At 32.0% G+C, this 9,269-nt stretch overlaps 1 long non-coding RNA gene across 1 annotated transcript; it reads right to left on the bottom strand.

Annotated features, from left to right (window-relative positions):
* Nucleotides 1-527: 527 nt before the first annotated feature.
* LOC149791247 (uncharacterized) lies at nt 528-8,962 on the bottom strand. The gene is made up of 3 exons (XR_016423166.1): nt 8,852-8,962; nt 6,709-6,832; nt 528-679 (listed from the first exon to the last, which is right to left on the bottom strand). It is a non-coding gene; the product is annotated as an uncharacterized LOC149791247 (long non-coding RNA).
* Between the last annotated feature and the right edge of the window lie 307 nt (nt 8,963-9,269).

Here is a 9,269-nt window from a genome sequence, read left to right as displayed (position 1 = left end):
ATGTGGAGTGAAGCATTTGTGTATTTAACGTTTCCAATCATTATTATTATTATTCTCTTCCTCCTCGTCATCATCATTATCAAAAACATCAGGAAGGACCACATACGGAGCGATGATCTACGAATTCGGTGTAAGTGAGAGTGAAATACTTTTTAGATTTGCATTGCACTCGAGCTACCCTATCTTTAAATACCTTCAACAGCATGCATTTTTAGCAAGTTCTCTTTACTTGTTATAAAATATCTATATAAAGTTACGATACAGCATGTATTTGGAAACTTATGCAATGAGCTCTACGGTAAAAGACGAAATCTTTATAAATGGTCAATTTTCCTTGTATGTTTCTCATTAATAATAATGATCTATAATAATAATAATAATAATAATAATAATGATAATGATAATAATAATATATTATTATTATTATTATTATTATTATTATTATTACTATTGATTGAGTAGACATATAACTTTCTCAGCGAAATTGTATCAAACATATTTGATTATGACTCTAAAAATAGACATGTGGTGTATATGAAAAAGGATGTGCAATTGAACAAATATATTTTTGTAAACTTCCATTGAATTTGTGTAGGCAGAAATTTTCTCTCCGATGGAATTTATTTATTTCCATTCCATAAAAATTAACATATCTTTCAAGCCGTTCTTGCAGATCCATCTGAAAAAAATAACCAAATCCAAGAATTTAAAATTAAAAGTAGATTAATTAAAACTTGAATCAAATGTAGGTAAATAGATCCTTTAAATCCCTGACTCTATGAATCATTACCTTTGTCATATCTGCACACACACACACTATCTATCTATCTATCTATCTATCTATCTATCTATCTATCTATCTATCTATCTATCTATCTATCTATCTATCTATATATATATATATATATATATATAGCTTCATCAGACTGAATTCAAGCTGAATTGAATATCATTGCTTACGTCATTAAATATATTCTGTTTCTAAGTGATCAATGAATGTGTGTGTGTGATTTGGAATTTTAACGTAGCTTTAACAATTTTTCAAGTGATCAATGATATATACAATATGACATAACCAAGATGACGTCATATCTTACATTTTTAACCTAATTGTCTTATTCTTTAACGAATAATTGAAATGGAGATATGCATATACGTCACACTTTAAAGATATTTTAATACATGCAACTAACTGATTGTTTGATTGGCTAACACATTATTGGCATTTTTTATTGTCCATTAGTACAGCTAGACTAAATTTGACTAAGTACGGGCTGGCGTTCTTGGGAGTGCACGGCATCCATGGCTGGCTTGCCGAGTTCCTTGTCCTCTTGCCTTTTTCGGACATCGTATAATGGCGGAGATGTGGAACAATTTCCACCCACCTAAAGCTAGGTGTCCCGATGTGACGTCATCGTTGCGACCAAACGCGACGGGCGTTACATACTGCTTGGGTCGACACCTAGTAGTCAATAACGGACTGAAATCAGCTCTTTGTTAACATGAGTGTGTTTTGGGCCCATTCCCACTCAAGAAAGCCTTTCATTCAGGTCGTTAGGGACATATAGTCCTACGACCTACGGCTAAATATGCAGTATTCCTTAAGCACATAAACGCCTGGGGGATGTGGCACTAATACCTTCCCCCAGGAACATTTAGCATCCCGCTGTGCTGGAATAAACCCGTCGCACATGCCCTTTTGGGCGCACGCGACGTAAACCCATATAATCGATCAAACATAAAAATGCATAAAACTGGATCTTAAAGATACGGATATATCTATTGATAACTATCTATAATTTATGAATAAATACTTTTATTAATATTTTTATAATGTGTAATGTACATTTAAAATAAATAAATCTGAAAATTAAGATAAATAATATGAAAAATCAAAATAAAAAATAATAATATATTATAGCTTGATATATTATTGAAGAATGTTCAATATTTCATCAGAACTCAATTTATGTAATAAAAAACCGTGTACATAATACTAATAATCAAGTGTTTTAAAAATAATTAATCATAATGTATTGAGAAATAATTTAAGAATGCGCTTTTCGTTTTAAAGAATTAGTAAATTTATTTTTATGATATTAGATTATACTTTCACTAGATAAGTTATTCTGTAAATTAGAAAAATATAAAAATATTCTTAACTAATTGCTAAAAGGAGACATAATTCGAAAAAAAGAACAATATTTAATATATTATCATTTTTGTATTTTTAATTGTTTAATTTATTTTTTAATTTTCAGATTTGTTTATTCATTTTATATCTTTTAAAATGTGCATTATATTAATAAAACAGTATTAAACCTCTTCATCTCTATTCATAAAATATCTATCTATCTATCTATCTATCTATCTATCTATCTATATATATATATAGTTTGTTAGTTCCATTTTTCTCAGTGATTATATGTTGTTTATGATTGTATTTTGAACATGATCGGTAAAATATGTTTATTAACAACAGAATACATAGGTAAATTTTTCTAACGAATGTTCATGAAGTAATCATTTTATTTTATTGTAACAATGTTTAACGTTGTCTGGGACATTGGAATTCCCCCATAGAATAACACGATCTGTCGATTTTAATACATTTTTATTATATCTAGCTAACTATTTAGAATATTCTAGAATGGGAAATTCCATGAAGTACGAAAGTATTTCCTAAAAATGGTAATTGCGAATATGTCAAGTAGAGAGGTTTATAATCTTGTTTACCCGAGAAATTACTCATTCTTCCATTCAAAATTTTCTTTGTAGGAACATTCCTATTGTTGTGTTCAGAGATTGTTGTGTTCAGAGATTGATTTTGGTTGAATTATATATTCAAATTATTATTCGTTGGAATTACAAGGTGATCAACAATATTCATGGACAGAAACATTAATTTGGAATTATAGTGAATTCACACAAGGATATCTTGGATTATTTGACTGTTTCGTTGGACGACTATTAGCACATCATCGCACTTCAGGCCACTGTTACATTAGTACATTCAAGACTACGGGCACATCAACACATTCAGCGCTGGATATTATTTCGACCACCACTGGAATAAGATCTTATTTCATTAGGACTGGTGACAGACATTTTGGGACAAATTGGGATTTAAATTTTCACATTGTAATCAAAGAAAAATTAATTATGTTGACTTTTACAAAATGAGCTGGTTTTCGATCTCCTTTTATTATTTAGTGTAAGACCATATATATATATATATATATATATATATATATATATATATATATATATATATATATATATATATATATATATATATATATATATATATATATATATATATATATATATATATATATATATATATATATATATATATATATATATATATATATATATATATATATATATATATATATATAAGCATTATGCAGGTGAGACAAAGAAATATTATACCAAGTATTATGTTAATGGGTCACTACAATATACCTGTTTATTTTCTGAAAGTATGTACATATTTTATCTCACATCAGTTGTATGCTATAGAGTTTCAATTAGTACATTACCGATTTTCCTCCTTGATTGAGATGTAAATCAGCATCATGTGACAGAGTTTGGTTTCATAATTATAGTGAAATACACAAGTTTCAAAATATTGCAAATGACGAGGAAACTTGTTTGTTCGTTCGCAACATTATTTGAATAAAAAATGACATTACGAGATATTTAAGTAAACATTCTTTGAAACTGTCAGTATGCAAAATGGTTTTCTGATCAGCGACGTAAATTTGCATTCTATTAATTATCTTGAGACTTTTTGATAAATTGGCGGCTGGTCGTTCTCATAAACATTTTCACTGATACTTTTCTTTCCGATTACCAATACAAATGTTGTTGCCAGATACTGGAGTCAAAACGTCTTAGCATTATTACATTTTATGTAGGTATATCTGTGCATAAAGGCGTGTAGATTTGAATGTAAATATCAAATAACCAAGGTTCTTTATGCACATTTTGCATTTGAGCGAAACATTTGATGGAGTTCAACAAAAGTAAACGAGGATTGCGGAAGATGTGTACAAACTCCTTTGCAGAACATTGCCTGCAACTTAAAATATTGTTCTTTTCTTGTATGGTCAGTGGCCTAGATAATATTATATTTTTGTTATTGTGGTCATTGATACAAAACAAAAATAACCCCTATATGCTAATCAGTTATTTCTATGGTTAGAAAGGCAAGATATGGCATATTAGGCAGAAATAACATGATATAAATTGTCTGAAATATCTCAATAAATTTAGATGTTTTTCTTAATTGATTCTAAAATTAGGACATTCTTGTCAAAGTGTGAGGATGCAGAAAGTATGACAAATAGTAATATGTTCAAAAATGCACACTTGTTAATCTTTATTTTTTTTAAAAAAAATGTCATATGTAAGCAACTGAAAGAAACAATATTTATTTGTATAAATTAGAGATACCTGCACCCACTTATATGCAACATTCATTATTTAAAACCTATTTGATCATCCATTAGTCCAATACAGACAAACCACATATGATCACCATTCTTTACAAGGTGTTGATGAAATTCAGGTTGTACCAATTTTTGTTAATATCGTAGTGTGACCTTGCAAATCCCACTCTCACCAACCTGCTCCAAACAACGCTCATAGATCTGACACCTCAGTTATCATATTACTGTCATTTTATAATGCTAATCGAAATATCATCACCAACCATATTCTTGTGTAGATCGAGTTCAAGTTATATTGAAGAATCCATATTAAGAATGAAATGTCCAATTTGATCTCATCCTGTGGTTGTATCTTGAATGAAAAACCATTTTTAGCATAAATTCATCTTCGTTAAACAGCACGCTAAAGATAACAACTACTTAAGAACGGAACACATGGAGTTCCGGTTACATGGATTACACATTGAGAGACAATGGAACGGATGTACATGCTCGCTGACAATATATCTTCACATGTGCGGGTCTATAAAAAGAAGCTGAGGAATGAGTCCAAGATGAAAAATATATTAACTTTTTGAGACCATATTCATGGAAATAATCACATTATGACATTATTTAACCTTAATATATGAAAAAAATATTCATTAAAATCGATTATTGCTATAAAAAAGTCAGTAAGAAAGATATAATACCATTTTAGGTTTAGGTTGTTGTTGTTGTAGTGTTTAACGCCATTTTTCAGCACAAGATATGCTATAAATGGCGGCCAGTATAACTGGTGGAGGAAGAACCATGGAAAACCCCGGGAAGAACCACCGACCCACGAGAAGCTACTGGCAAGCTTTCTCACGTACCAACGTTTGCCTAGCCTGAGACTCGAACCCACGCAGACAGCGGTGAGATGGCAATGATCCGGAACGGTGAGCGCTTTAGACCACTCGGCCACTCGGGGCCCTTTAGGTTTAGGTAGTTGAACACGATTATAATCTATTTACATGTTATGTGTTTATATTTTCTGCAACTACTGGTGTATGATTTCATTTAATGTTTGTAATTTGTTGTCAACTGTATAGAATATTTTTGATTTAAATTGTCTGCGTAATCTGACTCCGCTAAAAGTTGCAAATTGCATAAGAATTATAAATAGATGTTCACGCACGTGTTGACCATTAGTAATGATATTCGTAATAATAAGACTTAACATGGCGCCTTTGGCATATTTTTTTCCATGACTGATGAGATATAGAAAGGGTCAGAAGAATTCTGTGCATTCCCATCAGGAGAAAGAGGTCATATAAATATGCATAATTTGTCTTAGAACAATAGAGTATGCTGTCACACAGGCGATCTGCAGTTGAAATATATTTTTTAAGGAGAAAATTAAACATTCAGCTGCATTCACATTTCTGGAGTCTTTCATACTTTTAGTGTTCCTGTTTAAGTCTGCAGACGCATTCTATGTTGTACTTAGATATTGTTTAAGAGAAAAAAAGCAACATTTGTTTAGACTGTTCAGTGATGATACAAAGCGCCATTATGTGGACTCTAATATTATTTTGGAACAGTTATAATTTATTCAAAGGAATTCTGGACAACGCCATCTTGATGACGGCACGGTTCTTGGAGGACCAGTTCATTTCCGGTATTGAAAATTATAAGGTATTTTTCACTGGTTTAAGACTTTCAAGGACCTTTATAAGAACACATTTGGACTTTATTCATGATACTAAAGTTTCTCTCAAATTTTTCATTTATAATTTATAAATTAAATTGTTTATTAAGTTTTGCAAAACTTCTTGACTTTTCTTGTTTTCGGTTACTGTAGTTTGTGACCATAGAATCGTAACAGCCACCTTATTAAAATCATCAGAAACATATGGGACAAAATAAAACCACCCCCACCAAAAAGATGACGAAAATAAAAACAACAAAATAACCCTGAAATCTCCTCCAAGATCGTTTGATTTAGAAAAATTGGAAAACCATAATTATGTTTCCTAAATGAACTGCCCTTTACATGCCTTAAATGAGGGTATTTTTTATTTAAAGAAACTTATGAAAAGTGTTTACAACATCGTCAATTAATAGAATTCCATTTGAAAGATACATTATTTATTCACTCATATGAGTTTGTTCCATTTTTATGCATCGTAAAAGTATGTGTGAGATTTCAATATAGTGAGTTCAAGCAATCCATTAATTTGTTTTAAATGTTTAATTTTTATTTTTAGATTTGCATCTACTTACTTACCAATCGATCTGATAGGGCTCATTCTTTTAATGGTGGCAATGGCAGACACCAGCGTGGTCACAATGTCCCGAGGTTCCATCTGCGCATGTACAGGCGCCATGTTCAGCACACGTTTGGCGACGTCCTAAAATATTTTAGCTTTGATATAAAATCGTTTGGGGGTTTCCTCTTTACTATTAAACACGAACATGTTACAAATCAATTTAATTGTCTATGTGGGGGGTGTTTTGTTCAGCACAGGTTTGACGACGACGACCTAAAGATATGGCTTACAGTTTTGACAGCACATCTTATTTGGATTTTACTGTTTAATTATAGTTGAGAATCTTATCAATTGAATTACGTTCAATATCTGACGTTACATTTAGCGTAATGATTATAAACTATTGCAACAGATGACAAATCTTGATTGCTTTTCTATGGGCTTTGGTTGACTAGAGGCAAAGACGTATCAAATGTATATTCAGAGTTGACTAGTGGCAAAGGCATATCAAATGTATATTCAGAGTTGACTAGAGGCAAAGGCATATCAAATGTATATTCAGAGTTGACTAGAGGCAAAGGCATATCAAATGTATATTCAGAGTTGACTAGTGGCAAAGGCATATCAAATGTATATTCAGAGTTGACTAGAGGCAAAGGCATATCAAATGTATATTCAGAGTTGACTAGAGGCAAAGGCATATCAAATGTATATTCAGAGTTGACTAGAGGCAAAGGCATATCAAATGTATATTCAGAGTTGACTAGAGGCAAAGGCATATCAAATGTATATTCAGAGTTGACTAGAGGCAAAGGCATATCAGATGTATATCCAGAGTTGACTAGTGGCAAAGGCATATCAAATGTATATTCAGAGTTGACTAGTGGCAAAGGCATATCAAATGTATATTCAGAGTTGACTAGAGGCAAAGGCATATCAAATGTATATTCAGAGTTGACTAGAGGCAAAGGCATATCAAATGTATATTCAGAGTTGACTAGAGGCAAAGGCATATCAAATGTATATTCAGAGTTGACTAGAGGCAAAGGCATATCAAATGTATATCCAGAGTTGACTAGAGGCAAAGGCATATCAGATGTATATCCAGAGTTGACTAGAGGCAAAGGCATATCAAATGTATATTCAGAGTTGACTAGAGGCAAAGGCATATCAAATGTATATTCAGAGTTGACTAGAGGCAAAGGCATATCAGATGTATATTCAGAGTTGACTAGAGGCAAAGGCATATCAGATGTATATCCAGAGTTGACTAGAGGCAAAGGCATATCAAATGTATATCCAGAGTTGACTAGTGGCAAAGGCATATCAAATGTATATTCAGAGTTGACTAGAGGCAAAGGCATATCAAATGTATATTCAGAGTTGACTAGAGGCAAAGGCATATCAAATGTATATTCAGAGTTGACTAGTGGCAAAGGCATATCAGATGTATATTGAGAGTTGACTAGTGGCAAAGGCATATCAGATGTATATTGAGAGTTGACTAGAGGCAAAGGCATATCAGATGTATATTCAGATCTGACTAGAGGCAAAGGCATATCAAATGTATATTCAGAGTTGACTAGAGGCAAAGACATATCAAATGTATATTCAGAGTTGGTACGCATTTACACAGCAAGAAAACCCCCGAAAGAAATATAATAACAAGCGAGATTAGCAATGTGACATATATACATTCAAGAATGGAACTGGTGGTTCCAAATCATGTTTATATGCTAAAAGACATATCCCCCTATGCCACTCCCAAAAAGTATTATTTTTAAATTCTACATGTATGGATTCTGCTCAATGCATGTAGTGTTGAACTACAGATGTGTAATGATTCACAAAACACAATGAGACTGTTTTACATGCATACAATTTTTAAATAACAAGGTGCTAGACAAGACTATGCAGTATGCATACGTATATGATCACTCGAAAATATATCACCTGAAAGATCAGTTAAGAAACAAGTCCATGATGGCAAGGCCCCATGATGTTAAGAAATTTACAGTTTGAAAATTTAGCATGGAATACAAGTTTTAATTGATAATATTTTAACCTTTCTTAGAAATAAATACAATTTTTGAGCTTAGCTTGACTTAGACTTGTTCTAGACAAGGCTACGCTAAACGGGATTCATATATATAAACATACCAACGCCACCATCTGTGCAGAGGCAGAGACCATCCTTACTACAGGAACCGCCAAACAAAAAGCATTCATCATCGCAGTCCCGGTCCTTCGAGCATTGTAACTGCGCAAGGGTGAGGGCTGACATAATAATAACAATGAAAATAATAATAATAATAATAATAATAATAATAATAATAATAATAACGTAGGGAAAACACTTTTGGGAAATATTATATTGATTTAATATTTAGACCAGAAAGGTGTTAGGGAAAAGAAAGTACGCGAGTGTACTCTTTTCTTTTTAATTCCTCTAGCACAGCCCCTCAGTCGTCGACATTCCTTTACTCGGGGTGAATGAAACTTCTAAGGGAAAAGTCGAAAAGGTTCTAAAACGTGCGCATCTATGCATCAACTGCCATATGACACCCTAGTGTCCTGA

This window comes from Sinohyriopsis cumingii, chromosome 9, assembly GCF_028554795.1.
Source record: "Sinohyriopsis cumingii isolate HCF-2022 chromosome 9, ASM2855479v2, whole genome shotgun sequence".
NCBI lineage: Eukaryota > Metazoa > Mollusca > Bivalvia > Unionida > Unionidae > Sinohyriopsis > Sinohyriopsis cumingii.
Note: the sequence above shows the minus strand (reverse complement) of the source record. Positions and strands in the feature narration are given on the sequence as shown.